The following is an 18,455-nucleotide window of genomic DNA, read 5'->3' as shown; positions in this document are numbered from 1 at the left end:
GCACTTGATCCCTTTGAAAGTGCTCATTTGGCTCACTGTTGTACAGAGGTGAAGTGACCTTCCATTAAAATAAAAATATCAGATAAGTCCGTTTATTTTCACAAGGAAACAACACCCTTGTCATCTTCGGTTCGGATCTTTTTTCAGTCAGCAATGTGGGCTATCTGTGAGTAGAAATGGATAGTAATCTCAATTTTGAATTGTCTATTATTAATCTCCTGTAAAAAGCATAGCTGAAGCTAAGGGGGCCACCAATCACTCATCTTCAAGATTCTCCAAAATGCAACCATATTATGCTTTAAGTTCTCACGTAAGCTTATTCTATGAAGTAGCTCTATGTGGACTTCTTATAAAAAGGATTTAAATTATAGTATTCATCATGTCATTCAATGACCCTTAAAGCAAGACATATAGGGTGCATTCCTCCCAAAGTTCAGGTGCAAGAGAAAGTTACTCCTTTTATTAGACAAAGAGTACTCCCACTGGTCATTTTTTTTCTTTACTTTAATGGGTAAGAAGCTCAGAGTAAATTTTTATGCTCAGTTTCAGTATTTGTTCTCTGTCTGGATTTTCATATCATTATTCCTTCAATACTTTTATTTCTTGGCTTGTGTCTTTCATTATATTAATGGTTTCCCACTTAACCATGATTTTCATTGTAAGCTGCCTCACATCACACATCATCTTTGGAAGTAGGCAGTGTCTAGATACATATGAAAAATATTTCGTCAACATAGACTAGATACTAGGGCAGGCACCCCCTGGAGGACTTTCTAAAAGTGTGGTCAGTGTAATACCTAGAAAAGAATAACTTGGGATATTTGTTCTGTAGATTCCTAGGCTCTATGCTAGGTCTATTGAATTAGAATCAAGGTAGACTGGGAATCTGCCTTTTTGCAAGCAACTCAGATGCATCTTCTACACTCTAAAGACTGATAACCACTGGACTAGAATCATTCTCCAGTTGATCCACGAGTTAATTGTGTCTCCCCAAGTTGGAAAATTGCCTTTAAGACGAGGATATACCTTATGTTTCACCAGCATTGTTCACAGCTCTAGCAGGGGACAAATTTAGATATTCACTGTCAGTGACCCACAAATGAAAAAGGAATTAGGAAATCTTTCTTTCTTTCTTTCTTTCTTTCTTTCTTTCTTTCTTTCTTTCTTCTTTCTTTCTTTCTTTCTTTCTTTCTTTCTTTCTTTCTTTCTTTCTTTCTTTCTTTCTTTCTTTTTTTCTTTCCTTCTGTCTCTCTCTTTCTCTCTCTTTCTCTCTCTTTCTTTCTCAGAGACAGGGTCTCACTGTGTCACTCAAGCTGGTCTCAAACTCCTTGGCTCAAGCAATCCTTCCACCTTGGACTCCCAAAGTGCTAGGATTACAGTCATGAGCCACCACACCCAGCCAGAATCAGGAAGTCATAGCCACCATGTAAAAATCATAGAAGTCTTGTCATCAGAGCGGGAATGGAAATGAAAAGTATTTAAAAGGGTTTCAAAATGTGGGGAAGAGCTTCAACCAGGAAATTTCTAGACACATTAGGGGATTTAGAGTGAGAGAAAGGGGGAGAGAGAGAGAGAAGAAGAAGGAGAAGGAGAAGGAGAGAAAAAGATTAGAGATATCCCAGAGTTTGAATCTTGAACAATTAGGAAAATGTGAATGCCATTATCTGAGATAGGAAATGTTATATATAAAAGTAGAAAATCAGTTTGATTTTAAAGTACGAAGTCCTAAGGAAACCACCAAGTGGAAAGATGGACCTAGACCTGAGAAAAATCAAGTTTAGAGATGAAATGCTAGAAATTTACACCTCAAGGTGAGCAAATATTATAGGAATACAGAAATAACTCAGGTAGGAACTATAGAGTGGAAAGAGAGAAAGGCTAAGAAGGAAACTGGGAGGAAGACGTTTAGTAGGTAAGGAAAGAGACACGTGTCAAAATGAAGGAGGGAAAAGAGAATTTTAGGATTCAGAAAACAAGAAAAAGGACTCTCAAGAAAGGTTTCAAGCACCAAAAGCTTCTTTGTGTTGGGTAGGATTAAGATTTCCTGAGGCATTGTGGTTGAGCAGTTACAGTAGAGGGAAGGGGGCAGAAATAAGACGCAGAGGAAGAATGAATGGGAGGGATATGGCTAAGATGAAACTCAGAAGTCTGTTTGTGTAGGGTGGAGAGATGTGATGGTAACTCTACAGGGAAGGAGGGTTGAGGACAGGGCTGCTACTAGACTTTACAGTGTCTTTTTGAAAATTAAGAAAATGCATCCCTTCCTCTTGGTAGGCATTTTCCCATATGTGAGTCAGCATGACTTGGCCAGATGAATATTGGGTGGATTTCATCCTGACTGGCCTCTCCAGCTGGGAGTCTTTATGCAGTGTGCAAGCCCATGCTTAAATATCTGCTGCCATCCAAAACATTCTCCCAACAGTGCATGCACACTGCACTGGCCTAGGGAAAGTTGCCAGTTGTTGATAGAGGTGAGGGGGGCATCAAATTTAGTTAAGGGACAGGAGAATAGGGGTAACTGCCAGAGGAAAGTCAAAGAGAAGCATGAAAAGATGGACTTAAAGCACAGTTGCTCTTAGACAATAAACATAGCAGATATGGTCATTTACGCCAACCCCTTTCTTGAAAAGTTTTACTTATGTCATTAATCCTTTCACATAACACAGGCATGGAATGAAATCCAATCTCCTTTCATATTTTTTTAAGGACCTCAAAAAGGTTTTGATATCAGTGTGTGTCACATAATTATAAAAGAAAGACTGAGAAAGATATCTATGAACTAATGAGGAGTGATTTCCAGAAGATATTAAATTTTAAACTCAAAGACAAAAAATACATTTACTCTGATACTTTTGAGGCTAGAAAGAAGAAAAATACAAAAATATACATATATCTCCTTATTATTACAGAAAGAAACAGAAGAAGAATCAGCCAGAAGACAGTGAATTTGTGTATTTACAAGGGCTGGGAGGAAATGGGATGGAGGAGATAGGGAAGGCGGTGATGGTTGTTTGAGGGCAGCTTTTTGTATAGTTTTAAGTTGGAAAGCACATGTGTTAGTCCATTTGTGTTGTTGTGAAGGAATTACCCTGAGGTTGAGTAATTTATAAAGAAAAGAGGTTTATTTTACTCACCGTTCTGCTGGCTGCACAAGAAGCATGACTCCAGCATCCACTTCCAGGGAGGCTTCAGGAAGTTTTCACTTATGGCAGTAGGCAAAGCAGAAGCAGGTGTGTCCCATGGTGAAAGAGGAGGCAAGGGAGATATCAGGCTGTCTTCCTTCCTTCCTTCCTTCCTTCCTTTTTTCCTTCCTTCCTTTCTTTTCCTTCCCTCCTTCCTTCCTTCCTTCCTTCCTTCCTTCTTTCCTTCCTTCTTCCCTCCCTCCCTCCCTCTCTCTTTCTTTCCTTCTTTCTTTCTCCTTCCTTCCTTCTTTCCTTTTTTCTTTCTTTCTCTTTCTTTCTTTCTCTCTTTCTTTCTTTCTTTCTCTCTTTCTTTCTTTCTTTCTTTCTTTCTTTTTCTTTCTTTCTCTTTTCTTTCTTTCAACAGGATCTCACTCTGTTGCCCAGGCTGGAGTACAGTAGTGTGATCACTGCAGCCTTGACCTCCTAGGCTGAAGCAATCCTCCCCCTTCAGCCTCCCAAATAGCTAGGACCACAGGTGTGTGCTACCACACCCAGTGTCTAATTTTTTATTTTTTAATTTTTTGTAGAGACAAAGTCTCACTGCATTACCTGTGCTGGTCTTGAACTCCTGGGCTCCAGCAATCCTCCCACCTTGGCCTCCAAAAGTGCCAGGAGTACAAGCATGAACCACTGCTCTTTTTAACAACCAGATATCATGTGAATTATCAGAGTGATATTACTGCTGGGAGAGCACAAAGCCATTCACAAGGGATCCACCATGGCCCACCTCCAATGTTGGAGGTCACATTTCAACATAAGATTTGGAGGGGACATATATTCATTTCATATCAGCATTCTACAGGTTCAAAATTAGGTCAATAAGCATGGGAGGGAAGAAAAAAATAACCTAAACCGAAAGGAAACTGGAACAAATGGACTTAACTTTAATTATTTTAAATAAATGCCATAATTATATTGAAGGGAATAAATAAAGAAATGAGGGAAGAAAGGAAGGGAAGGGAGGGAAAGGGAGGGGAGGGGAGGGGAAGGGAGGGAGGGGAGGAGAGGGGAGGGGAGGGGAAGGGAGGGGAGGGAGGGGAGGGCAGGGGAGAGGAGGGGAAGGGAAGGGAGGGGAATGGAAGGGAAGGGAAGGGAAGGGAAGGGAAGGGAAGGGAAGGGAAGGGAAGCAGAGGGGAGGGGAGGGAAGGGAAGGGAAAGGGAGGGGAGGGAAGGGGAGGGGAGAAAGAAACCAATCCATGTAGCTTATGAACTTCGGAACACAGTATTTAACCACATACCCTTAGTATTGAATAGCACTATTTGGGAAGGGGAGGGTGGGAGATGGGATAATTGTAAATGAATCCTGAACTCTTTTAAGTAGGTTGATTATAATGGTTTTTAAGCAATTCTGACACTATTTTAAATGTATTATGCTATTTAGCAAATGGGTATATATGTTGATGTTGTTTATCCATGGTTCTTATAGTGAAAGAAGGGAAATACAAATATGGAATCAGGGAAGTAAAGAAAGAATCCTGTGAGAATGGACTAAAATTGGAGACATTGATGTGAGCTCTTGATTTCTACAATATGTGTGTATACACATTTATATGTGTATATGAACATGCCTTTGTGCATATAAAATTGTATATATGTTTACATTAATGTGTATAGACGTTCACATATTTCCTAACCTTGCTGGCTGAAAGCATCAAGAAGCAAAGCTACCCTAGTAGCAATAAACACACCTAACACTAAAATCTTGGCCTCTAACGCCAATCCCTATTAAAAAGAACCAGGGATCCTCAGAGACATGGCTGATTCAGGAGTTGGGACACTTAGGTACCAGACCAGAGCACTTTGTAAGAAATTAAGTAATTGTTTAAAAGAGGTCACAAGGATACAAGACCGAGATTGAAGAGGCTCCCACTGGCCAAATCTGGGACAATTTGAGCCCAAAATAATTTAAGTAATAAATTATAAATAATTGGGGGAAAGGAATTCATAAGTTTCTGTCTATGATAAAGAGGTAAATAAGTAGGAGCAAAAGAAGGGATTTTACTGGGCAATACAAAGGGCCAAGTGATAAATGTGGACAGAGTACTAAGGTTGGAAAAACAATTTCACAAGCATCTTGGTAAAGATTGATTAGACAAGAATTACCCATTGATGCTAAATATAGGAGAAAACTTGAAGAGGGCAGGATATTTGCACGGTTTTAAGGCATCTCTCCACAAAATGATCAAAATTAACATAACGTATGGGGGACAGATGGACATTGCATTTCTCCAGATATGATACTCTGAGGAGAGACCACCACCCACGCAACATTTCTGCTGAGAATGCGTAAATTCAATCTCATCCCAAGGAAAGGGCAAACAAAAACTGAAGACAAATCTAGTCAAAAAGTGTGTGTGTGTGTGTGTGTGGTGGGCGGGGGGGAGTCTATTCTTCAAAATTGTCAATGTCATAACAAGACAAAGAAAAGCTGGAAAAATGGTTCCAGATTAAAGGAGGCTAAAGAGATATGACACCTAAATTTAATACCCAAATCATGTACTGAAGGGGAGGAAATGCTATAAAAGATATTATTAGGAAAACTCACAAAACTGGAATGTGAAAAGATTCAACAGAAATAATGCATCAATGGAAATTTATAAAGTTGATAAATGTACTATGGTTTATAATATAACTATAGACGCATTAGGAAATATACAATGAAACATTCAGGGATAAAAGGCTATGATGTGTGCAACTTACCTTCAAATGGTTCAGAAAAGTAAAAAACAGATAAATACATAGATTGATAGATAGAGAGACAGATACATAGACGGACAGGTAGATAGAGTTCATAAACGATCAAGCAAATGGGGTGAAATATTAACAAAAGGTGAATGTGCTTAAAGTGTACTATTTTTGGTTTTGCAATATTTTAGAAATCTAACATAATTTTTAAAAAGTAAAAAAACAGTTGTCATTTGTTATTTTAAATGTTTATAGCAGGTGTCCTGCCAGTGGTGAATCTAGCAAACATGATGCACAAATTGTGCTATCTTAGGAAAGCAGCTCTTGAAAATAATGAGAAATTTTGAATTAAACTTTTTGCGCACTGAGACTTCAGTATTTACTCTTAAAGCCAGAATGTCTTTGGGAGGAGAGGGGTGAAGTCTCGTGTAAAGAAGAGTCACATAAAAGGTGCTAGGAATATAGCAAAACCCACATTTTTATTTCACTAAATTGAAATTTATACTTTATAGAATTCTCTCTCTCCACCACCTCAGATATTAAACAAAATACACAATGAGAAGTTGCATGTTTTAAAGTATTTCTTGAGCAAAATGTAATGATAAAAATGTATGTTCGTACTAGAACATTTATCTCGTTCTTCATAATTAACTATTGCATTTTTCTTTCATCAGGCTCTGACCTTTAAGGTGTTCCTGTTGTGTGTGTTTCTAATGCCTAACTTTTCTGGAAAATGTGCAGAGGTCATAATGGGGCATAATTATATACAGTATACAATTTTCTTTGGCCTTTTTCAAGTGCTAATTTAGCTATCACTTCTTCCTATAGAATTTTTATAAGAAATACTTTTTAAAATGAAAGTCCTTTCTTCAGCTTTGGCATGAATTATATATTTAATAAGCATTTACTATAGGCAGGAAATTTAGCAAGGTATATGTGGATATTAAATGAGCACCGTTCACTACAGTAAGTCCTCCCTTATCTTCGAAGGATACGTTCCAAGACCCCCAATAGATGCCTGAAATCTGGGATAGTATGAAATCCTATAGCTAAACCATGTTTTTCCCTACACGTACATACCTATGATAAGGTTTAATTTGTAAATTAGGCACAGCGATTAACAACAACAATTAAATAGAACAATTACAACACTATACTGCAACAAAAGTTATTATACACTGTGGCTGTAACTTTTACAGTTTGTAACAGCAAAACTAGCATGGATTTCTTTTTCTTCCTTCACAATTTCATGGATAGAAGATTTGCTCTTACCATAGATTGTAGCAACCCAGGCATACTATTTGTTATCTTTCCTTATTGAGAACTTTCATCTTTTCATTTAAAGGAAGCACTTGACAGCTTCTCTTTGGCATATCTGAATTGCCAGCATCACTACTCTTGCATTTTAGGTTCAAGGGTTGCTTGAACTCAAGCACTGTGATATCAAGACAGTCGCTCTGATAACCAAGATGCTACTGGGTGACTAATGATGGGCAGCACCTATAGTGTGAAGACACTGGACAGAGAGAGGATTCACCTCCAGACGGGACAAGGAGGGACTGCAAGAGATGTCATTAAGCAACTCACAACTGTATGCAATTTAAAATGTATAAATTGTTTATTTCTGGAATTTCCCATTTAATATTTTGGGACTGCAGGTAACTGAAACGGCATGCAAAAAGAGACTGGATAACGGAGGACTACTGTAAATCCTTATTTATCTCGATTGCAAATGAGATAATTTCCTTATTATATAGAATGGATAGCACCAATCATAGAGTATTGTGAAGATTAAATTGAGTATGTAAAGTGCTTAGCACAGTGCCTGGCATATAGCAAGCACTCAAGGGATAATGATTTATTAGATTGATTAAAAAAAAATATCCAGAGTGTGTTTACTTATTTAGCCTAATTTCCTATAATTTACTCATCTACAACACTAAACAATAATTGGTAATCATATGGTGAAGCTGAACCATCAAGGATTAAATTTTGTTTAAAACTGAGTTGCCAGTAAGTCACAAATGAATTAAATAATCACACCCTAAGGTTGATAAGAATAGTCTGTTGTTCAATCATTCTGAATCAAACAGAATCTGTTTTGTCTTTTTAAAAAAACTTTTTTACCCACTACAGCATTATTTCATTCCTATAGAAAATGCCTCAACCTGTAAATGATTAGTAATTTAACTTACTAAAAAATATTTTAAAATATAGTTTGCATGGGAAGATGTCATTGGTAAATTAGAAAAGAATATTTGGAACTTAGAACACTGATAGAAGTGTTTAGGAAAGAGGCAAATGGTATATATGTAAAAATAGAATTGTTTCCTGAAAAGTTAAGGAGTTTTCACTTTATAAAACCTTGCCATAAGCATCATTAGTTATTTGAGATTGGCAGAGATAAGAGCACAAACATGAAGAATGATTTGATTTTCACATCATTCTAATGACAAGATAAATTTCACCAACTTGGCTTTCTATATAAAAAGACACTTTAAAATAAATGAAACATATTTGCAAGCAAACACACGCACACACACGGAGGGAATTATTTGTTTTGAATTGCTGACTTAGTGTAAGTAACTTGTTCAACTAACAGAACCAAACTAATTCTATAAACCTTAGAGTATTTTTTATAAACCAGTGGTTAGGGAATATTGGGATTTAAAAGAGGATCTTATGCATTTTTATGTTCCTAATGCCTTCAATCATTTTAAGTCCTTGAATAAATTTCGCTGAATAATATTTGTTTTACGTCTGTAATGGCCCATTTGTTTATAGAGTTAGGTGTCCTTTAAAATGGCAGGTTAGGTTTAAGTAAGGACAAATAAATGTTTCAATAATTTAAAGATTGTTTCTTATTACATCATATTTGTATGCATTTGTGTTAAATTAATAAAATCCATTATCATATATCTTCATGGTACGGAAAAATTACCAAATCCACATCTGGTGATCCTAGTCAAACTTCCCCATATAAAATGAACAAAGAAGGGAGAAAGAGCAATGGTACAGTCTAAAACGTTGATGAACATGACAGGTTACAAGGTATAGACACAAAAGGCTTTGGGTATACCTGGAAAACCTTGATGTTCCATTATCATGTGGCTCTGTAGTTAACAGTAGGCAAAGCAAGTTACCTCGACCAGGTCATCAGGACTGGCTATTTTTCCAACATCACTTTGAGGCCAAGTTCTGTTGCATTTTACATTTGCTTTTTGAATTCCTTTTTTTCTGAAGAACACATCAGGAAGCTCAAGTTCTTTGTGCCTGTGGATTATCTGGGGCAGCACATAAATGCACAATGTGGTTGATTCTCTTGTTCTTTGGGAGCCCTCTCCCAGGTTTGGGGGCACCTCATTTCAAGCAAGAGAGTGCAAGCTTCAATAGCAGTGGCTCTTAAATGTGGTGTCACAAGGGGTTTGTAACCAATAATAGAGTACCAAAATTTTGGAATACTTTTTTGAATATGAATTAGATTGGCTTCAAAGTTACCCTTAATGTCACTCCAATCTGCTGCATTAAGATACTCTGCTTGAATAGGAGAAAAGGGGGCAGAGTATTCCACTGGAAATTGTTTACTAATGTTGGGCAAAAGCCTGGAAGTGTCTCACTATCATCTCAGTATTTGTGTACCCCCAAAATCCATATGTTGAAACCTAATCCCCGATGTGATCGTATTAAGAGATGGAGCCTTTGGGAGGTGATTCAGTTGTGAAGTCTTCATGAATGGGATTAGTGCTTTTATAAAAGGGGCCCAAGGGAGCTTGTTCACTGCCCCTTCCACCAGATGAGGATGCAGTAAGATGCATCAATGAAACACAGAGTGAGCCCTCCTCAGACACTGAATCTGCTGGCGCCTTGATCTTGAACTTCCCAGTCTCCAGAACTTTGAGCAATAAATTCTGTTGTTTCTAAACAACACAGTCCAAGCAGTCTGGGCAGACTAAGACAATCTTACACATATGAACACATTCCAAGTCCTGTGTGTTGCAATGGAAAAGAGACAAAAAAGTTGCTTTATGCAGGCAATGATTTACTTCAAAATGCAAGGACAAATAAGCTCTGCATAATTTCTGCTTTGGTGAGAACCCATTAATCAAGGGCCAGAATGGTCTTACGGCATTGGCCAAAATGCCTTTGCCAAAGAAACCATACTATTGTGGGCCTGACCCGCCCACATCATTCTACTATTTTACTCTGGAAATGCAAATATGTGGCAACTCTCAAACTAAAGGGCCATTTTGTTATATAGAAGGTATTTGGTTGCTTCTAAAAAAGAAGTGGCTAAAAGGTTTCCTTGAATGTTCCCTTCCCAGACGTGTGGCAGTGCTATCAAAGGTGAATTTAAGAAAGAAAAGAAGGATTATTCTTTTTGAACATCTTCTTTTTAATGAGTGTCCACCTATGGCCACACCAGGGTTTGTGGTGAATACTTAATTCCTTGGTAAATTCAGCAGTTGGGAACTGAAGGTGTACTGTATACAATATTTTGATCATGGTTTTGCCTTTGAGTTGAAAAATGAATTTGAAAAAAACTGACTGTGAAATGGCCTGAATTTAATTCCTTGGATTGCTTTAGAAAAACATTTAAAGAAAGGATTCCAGTTTATTGGTGCATGGAAGTGAGTTTGTGTCAATTTTTCTGATGGTTTTGATTGAACTGATTATTTAGTCTGTAATTGACTAACCCTCTAAATCAATCAAAGCCAGGTAGTAATAGTGAACTAAATTTAAATCCTTAAACAAACTGTGGATGTTCAACAATCTTTAAGTGCACTTTATTTTTTAAGGTAATATGAAACAAGTTGAGAATGCAATAAAATCTAGGAAGTAAAAAGAAAAAAAAACACAACTATTGCAGGTGTTTATGTATTACATTGAATTTGCAAATGGAAATCTATCCTAAGAAAATGTGTCAGAATTTAGAATATCATAGACCAGGGATCAGACAACTTTCTGTAATGATCCAGACAGTAAATGCTTTAGGTTTTGCAGGCCATATGGCTTTTGTTGCAAGTACATAACTTTGTATAGTGTCAAAGCATCCACAGACTATGGAAACATGTGCGTGGATGTGTTCTAATAAAACTTCATACATGGACACCAAAATTTAAATTTCATGTGATTTTCACGTCATGAAGTATTCTTTTGTTAACTTGAAAATGTAAAAATTGTTTGAAGCTCGTCAATTGTTCAAACAGGTCAAACCAGAACAGGCAATGAGCTGAATTTGGCCCATGCGCCACAGTTTGCTGGCCCTTGCCTTAGATGGATGAAGCATGGGCTGAAAGAGTAAGCTGTGAGCTTTAAAACATATCAGGAATGTCAGTTATTCAATCAATCTTCATTAAAGAGTGGCTGTGAATGCAAAGTCACCTATGTATTTACTTGACAAAAATAATTTACCCTGAATTTAACAATAAGAAAACAACTAGACCCATCAAGATTGTGGATCATTCTGCAAGACTGGCCTGGACTCTTCAGAACTGTCGATGTTATAAAAGCCTAAAGAAAAATAGAATCAAAGCACAGGGAAACTATTCAAGATTTAAAAAAAAAAAAAGACTTGGAAACTAAAAGCAGTATATGATCTTTGTGTGAATCCTGCATTAAAACAAAAACAACTATAAGAGGACATAATTTGGGTATTTAGAGAAATTTGAATATAAACTATCAGGTATTATTGTATTAATATTACATTTTTTTCGAGACAAAATTTCACTCGTCTTGCCCAGGCTGGAGTGCAGTGGTGCAATCTCGGCTCACTGCAACCTCTGCCTCCCGGCTCCAAGCGATTCTCCTGCCTCAGCCTCCCAAGTACCTGGGATTACAGCTACCATGCCTGGCTAATTTTTGTATTTTTAGTAGAGACGGGGTTTCACCATGTTGGCCAGGCTGATCTTGAACTCCTGACCTTAGGTGATCCACACGCCTCGGCCTCCCAAAGTGCTGGGATTACAGGCGTAAGCCACCACGCCCAGCCAATGTTACATTTCTTGAGTATGAAGATGGTATTGTAGACTTGGAGAAGAATGCCCATGTTCTCAGTTAATACAAGCTGAAGTATTTGCAGATGAAGTATCATACTCTACAATTTAATTTCAAATGATTTAATCATACAAAAAAGTGTGTGTGTATACAGAGAGATGAAGTAAATACGGTGAAATATTAACAATAAATGAACCTGAGGGATGAGTACCAAGTATCTTTGTTCTACTCTCAACTTTTACATAGGTCTGAATTTTTTCAAAATGAAAATTGAAAAAAGAATATGTAGAAAAAAATATAGCGGTAAATTTAGTTGGTTCAATTTATATTCAAAATATAAGAATTATATGACATTTGAAAAGTTAGTTTTTCTTTAAAATTCTAAAAAATTTCAACTTCTTTTGGAAGCTAAAGCAAATTGACTTGTAAGAAAGACCTGGATCATTTCATTGATATTTTCATCTAGTTTGTTTCTAGGAATTATAGAATGGGTCAAACCTAGTCTGGATGAACCAAACACAACAAAATCATCAAACTCAGGTTTCCGGAAGCCCTAAATTTAGGTTGTTCTGTTGTTGTATGAGATGCATATTTGTTCAGTGACCAGAAATCTAATAAATATTTTTCTTTCTGTAATTAAAACCGCTTTAATTTTTCTGGTAGTCAGATCCAGATGATTTTATATACTGTTTTGCTCACTAGATTTTCTTAAATGTAGAGAAACTTCATCAGAAACTAAATGAGGTCATCATTTAATTTAGACAAAAGTCATAATCACTCTATTCAAGGACACAAAAGGCACTTTCAGAAGAAAAACTGTAAACCTTTGGAGACAGATACTATGTGTTAGTTGCCTTTATATACCTAATGCCAAATATAGTGCCTCACATAGGTAGCCATTTAATAAATGTTTGCTGAATGGCTGAATAAATGAATAAATAAGCAGAGGGAGTGCCCTACTTGGAAATAGGTTAGATTTGTATTTGATGTAAGGAGAAGATTCAAGATGACTTAGGCACTGGACTGGGCCACTGAAGGAAGTCATGGATTCTTATTTATTTATTGGTTGAAATTTACAATAATAGAATAAACATATCTTGAATATATTTCTAGAGAAAACTTAGCACTTAAATGTTCAGATTCTTTTCTACATGTATGATGATGAAGACAGTTCCTTAATTTCAAGAATTCTGTCTGTTAACATTCAGTCAGGTTGGAATGGATCTGAAAACCATGACATATGAAGGGCAGTTGAGGAAACAGTGGTTGGGAGATGATGAGTAACTGGCCTCGATCATCTTCAGGGTTGCCATGAGAATAAGCGAGTAAAGAAAATCTGGGCTGCTCCGTAAGACAGAACTAGGACCAGTGAGCAAAATTAAATGCAGGATAGCAGGGTACTAGGCAGATTTTAGCAACCTAAGAAAGAACTTTCTAACAAAGAGATATGCCCAACAGTGGAACAGTTTGCCTTAACAGACAATGAACCACTATCACTGGAAGTGTGTAGGCAGAGTTGGTGTGATCATTTTCTAAGGGTAATTGGGGAGGTAGTGCCTACATGGGGTGGGAGATTGAGGCTATTTTTCCTCTTCCAACCTGAAAAGGCATTGTTCAACAGACCTGAAAGTCATTCTACAAATTTAGTGTTAGTACTAAACAGATAATTAACAAATACTTTCAATACTGCACAGTCTTCCATGAGCATGTAACAAGTAGGTAGAACATCATTGTCAGTTTGTTCTTTGAATGTTTTACCAGTAGATGTAGACTTGACATTAGTTACTACCCAAAGAAAATTTAGGTTGTGTCAGTATGTAAAATAATACCATATCCCAACAGAGGTCTAGAATGCCCTTAGAAATTTCAAAGCCTCTAGGATTTGTTCTTTCTCTACCTCCTGGGCCACTATACTTGTGTACTCTGTTATTGCAAACTTAGCTTATTTTCTCCAGCTGCCCCCTAACCAGACAATTATCTCTAATCTCTTTCCCCTATAATCCTCTTGAACATTGCAACTAGATGTCTGGCTAAAACCGCTTTTGAACAAATTACTACCTATTAAGAACCCTAGAATAATTTATCCATTTAGAAATATGTATGGAAAGGATTAGAAGGGGCATAAAAATACAAATAGTTATTAAAGTGGTAGAATTACAGATAAGCATCATCTAAATGATCTTGGTGTGGTACTAATGAGAAACAAAATCAGGTGCAAAACAGCCTGTACAAAGTGTCCTTATTACCTAGCATTTTACATACAAAAGCTCCAAGTTAACTTTTTAAGAGACCTTTCATTAAGTCCTCCCAATTTACTTTTTCTTCTGTTACCCCTGCAATGAAGTTTCATGAATATTCCACTAACTTTCCACTCTCTGCAAGTCCTTTTTCTTCCCCCTTGTACCCACTGCTGCTTCTCTCATTGCACCTCTATCGCTACATTTGCTCTCTTCCTCAGCTCTGCAACAAATACTTCATGTCATTTGTGTGTTCACTTGTTCCTAATGCAGAAGAGCCTTCTGAGGGCACGGCTTTGTCTGTTTGTTCAACATTGCATCTTCTGGATCTAGAATAGTGCCTTGCAGATAAAAAGTGTTTCTGAACTATCTATTAAATGAATGATTGTCATTCCTGTGACTACATGAACCCACAACATTCTTTACCTTTTAGAAATTTGATATACATTATCTATTGTGATTTTATATTGCATTGTACCTTTTTCTAGTTGTGTCCATGTTTTAGTGTCAAAATAAAGGGATAGATGTCACCATGTCACCTAATTTAATCCTTTAATTCAGTAAATTTTTATTGAATACCTACTGTGTCAGGCACTTAAGTAGGTGTTACCATATAAATTTAAAACTGCATTTAACAGGAGTCAGTAAAGGCCAGATGAAATATTTCTTTGTCAATTTCTTTTACACATATAAATATACCTGAAATCTATAAATAATAGTCAAATTTTCTATACTTTTCTACTAGCTTTCTATCAAACTCATTCAAAATAAATATTTAAAATAAATTAAGACATACAAGGTATCCTGAAATCCAACATCAAATCATTAATGATAAGTAGAAATAAAAAATCTAGTATAAATGTTTATTGGTTTAGGGGAACGACATTTAATCATTTGCTGTTCCAAGATCTTTATAGTGACCAGAAAGATTCTGAAAACTGAAGGCTTTATGTCTAGTCTCTAGTTTAGGTAATGTTAAGCCTCTTAAGCAATATGAATATGTTTGGAAGCTGCTACATGCTATACTTTTTCAGAACCAGATGCAACAATTTGGTAAAGAACATAGTAGAAGAGATCACTAATTTTCCTTTTCCCCCAATAATCTGTGTTTATTATGCCAATTTTAATTACCATGCAATCTAATGGATTTAAGGCTTATATTTTCCACATCACTAGACATCACAAACATGAAAGCATTTTATACTGTCATTATACATCAATGTTTGTACTCGGTTATACATATATACAGAAATTATTCACACATCTTAACCTTGCTATTTCCTCCTTTCAAACCAACATAATTTTACCATGAAAGCAGCTTTTTAATAAATGGTATAAGAAATACAGCAAGGCACACTTTTTTAAAAAACTTTTTTCTCATTACCACCTCAAGAAGCATAAAAAATGAAAATGTTGTACATAATTCAATAGTAGAATGTCACCAGTTTGTAGTATACAACACCGTATGGTTGTTTCTTGAAATGCTGCATAGATTATTTTTTAAATGAAATAAATAAAATGGCGCTTTTAATAGTTGCTTAATTTTGAAAGAAGGACCAGTGTTTCTTCTCTATGCTGCAATCAATTCAAATGTTGGCTTTTTAGGTAAAACTCTTTCAATAAACACAGTCATCATACCATTAAAAAAAAATCCAGATTGAAACATGAAATTGGTCAAGTACTGGTGGGGGGTCATTCTAGACAGGAGAATTTAATGGACCACCAGTTGGTGAACTGCAGAACTTTAAAGAGTGGAAGGGAGGGGAGGAGGCAAAGAGAAAAGTCTAGCTGGAGAGAGAGGGTTGGTAGAGGTAGCTTGGGACAGGAATCCGTGGGAGAACAAGCAGCTTTGCTGAACTTCAAAGACGATCACCTAAAGAGAACCAGCGCACACATTCAGATCACAAGGCTCGTGTGGAGAAAACACATTTGGAAGGAAGATTCATCTTGGGAGAAGTCAATGTAATAAACGGCAGTGACAAACGTGATGGAACCAGAGACCAGCCCAGGGCGGGAGGATGAGGCCACCCCTGAGTTGCAGCCAGGCGCATCTACAAGAAACAAAAAAGTGACAAGAAAAGGTTTCAGAAATGTATTTTTCATTAGCAAAACCAAGCCCTTTGAGGAACCAGTGAAGGCTGCAATTGTGGGACTACTTGCTAATGTTCTGAAATAAAAAGATACATAAAATATAAATAATTTTAATAGCCCAAGCTTCACATTACTGACAAAAAAAGTCTCAGTGTAGATGTGAAAAATACATTGATTTTTTAAAAAAAAGATGTGGTTTCAAAGAAAACAAGAAAAATCATCAAGTTTGACCTTTTCTCTGGATCTCATCCACTCTTTTGCCTGTGAACTCAGTTTGGAACATCAAAATAGCTTCAAACCAATATGAAAACGTGACGCCGCTGATGCCAAGTGATGCCGCAAAGTATTTACAATGTACAATGATTCCACACACTGGGAACTGATAGGCTGTCGGGCTTAACCCTTGCTGCGGTGATTTTATGTATGATATCGAACAATTCCACTATTGTATAGTGGTGAAATATTCATAACATTGTGATTATCCTAAGTGTGCCAGCCTACAAAAAGATACAACTGGGGCTCCTAGCTCAAATAGTAATGCATTTCATTTAAGGTACATACAGCATTGTGGAAACGAGACGGATTCAATTATATTTGTACATCTCATGGCTATGATATAAATTTGTTCCAAACTCGATCCATTCTGCCTATTTCTAAATGGCTAAAAGCAACTGGTCAAATATGAGGAACACCTAAATACCAAGTTTAGGCAATGCAGGATGCAATTATTCTAAGTCCCCTAACCAGCTCTCAAAGAAAGCAGGCTTTTGCTTGTCTGGGCTTAAACTGAGTTCTGATGTGTCATATCAGGTTGCTTTACTGTCTGTCCTTCAAGAACGAATATTCTCTTTGTCTTGCTCTCTGTTTTTCTACAATCTTTCAACTTAAGAGCCAGAAAAACCTTAACAAAAAGTGGTTTGGCTGGAGCCATGGGGAGTTGGAGAAAGAAGAAAAAGTAGATAAAGAACAAGGGGAGACAGACAGAAACAGATGGCACGAAATTTGGTATAGTAAAATAATGCAGTAACACAAGAAAGCCCGGTACATTGTTCAAATGCTGAGGACATGACTCATTTGAAATCTGGCCACAGAATAGGGATTCCTTAGGTGAGGCAAATCTGGTCTTACTAAATGCTGGCATTTAAATTCTCTCTGGGTAATCAATTCTTTCAACTTGGCCCACTTGGAAATGGGCAGGCCAAATTGGCTGAGGCACAGATCTGGGGTGTGAGTGTGTGTGCGTGTGTGTGTGTGTGAGATAGGTGATAGGTGATGCCTAATAACATCCTTGTTATTTAGCATAGCAGGGCTAGGTATTCAGAAGTGCCAGATAATTTAAAGACACTTCACATCCAGCAAAACATTGGTTTATTAAAGTGATTTTAAAGGTAAGTTTGATAAGATTATACCTGTATTGTCAAGTGAAAAATTCATACACAATCACCAAAGGTAGTTTTGTAAACCTGGTTGACCAGCTTTGGAAAATATTAAGCACCTAATGTCAATCCAATTAACAGAATGAGAATTGTGCTATGTACATGAGAAATGTATGCTCTCACAGCTTTCTCAGTTTGTAAAATCTGAGCAGCAGTATTTAATACTCTCTCTGTGTGTACTTGAGCATGCACAAATACAAGTAATTGCCTAAAATCTAAAATCTACTGGCCACCAACTATCACATTTACAGACCAATAAAGTAGAAAAGGCAATAAAGCTAAAAAGTTCTAAAGGAAATACATGCACTGTAAGTAAATACAGCTCCTCACCCCACCCCCTAAAACACCACACTCATACACATACACATAGTAAAACAAAACCCCAAATCACTAGAGCAGACCAAAAGGGAAAGAAAAAGCACACAGTGGCCGCATATGATGAGTTAAATTTTTATACCATGGGATTTATCCAGCCTGAAGTTTAGGGTTAAACCATTCATCAAAGATCAGAGGCTTATGATGAGGATTATGAAGAAATAACTGTCAGAATACAGCAAAAAGATTAGCGCAAAGTACATCTCTTAGGCAGGTCCTAGGAGGCACTCCAGACATACATTATGTGCTTCCTCTAAATTAGGCAGAAAGATCTGGATCTATCCAGATACCTTTCCTTTGATGTGATTTGCTGTAACTGACCTCTCTATTTTTATAGAAACATGACACATAAATGAAAATAGTGAAAAGCACAGCAGTATGCCTGGAAATCAGTGCAAATGCATACTGTTAGATCATGTTAAAACTTCTCAAGCAGTTTCAGTGGGTTTTTAATT

The 18,455-nt window shown here is 36.8% G+C and overlaps 1 protein-coding gene across 3 annotated transcripts in view; it reads right to left on the bottom strand.

The window, feature by feature from the left end:
- Positions 1–14,456: 14,456 nt before the first annotated feature.
- The window catches only part of AKAP6 (A-kinase anchoring protein 6), a 621,223-nt gene continuing 617,224 nt past the window's right edge, over positions 14,457–18,455 (bottom strand). For all 3 annotated transcript variants that reach the window (XM_032179906.2, XM_058429369.1, XM_032179908.2), the window contains one exon: positions 14,457–16,149. The gene's annotated coding sequence lies outside the window, so the exon portion shown is untranslated. The remainder of the gene's footprint in view (positions 16,150–18,455) is intronic.

Source organism: Hylobates moloch, unplaced genomic scaffold (assembly GCF_009828535.3).
Source record: "Hylobates moloch isolate HMO894 unplaced genomic scaffold, HMol_V3 SCAFFOLD_16, whole genome shotgun sequence".
NCBI lineage: Eukaryota > Metazoa > Chordata > Mammalia > Primates > Hylobatidae > Hylobates > Hylobates moloch.
This window is presented reverse-complemented; position numbering and strand designations above follow the sequence as displayed.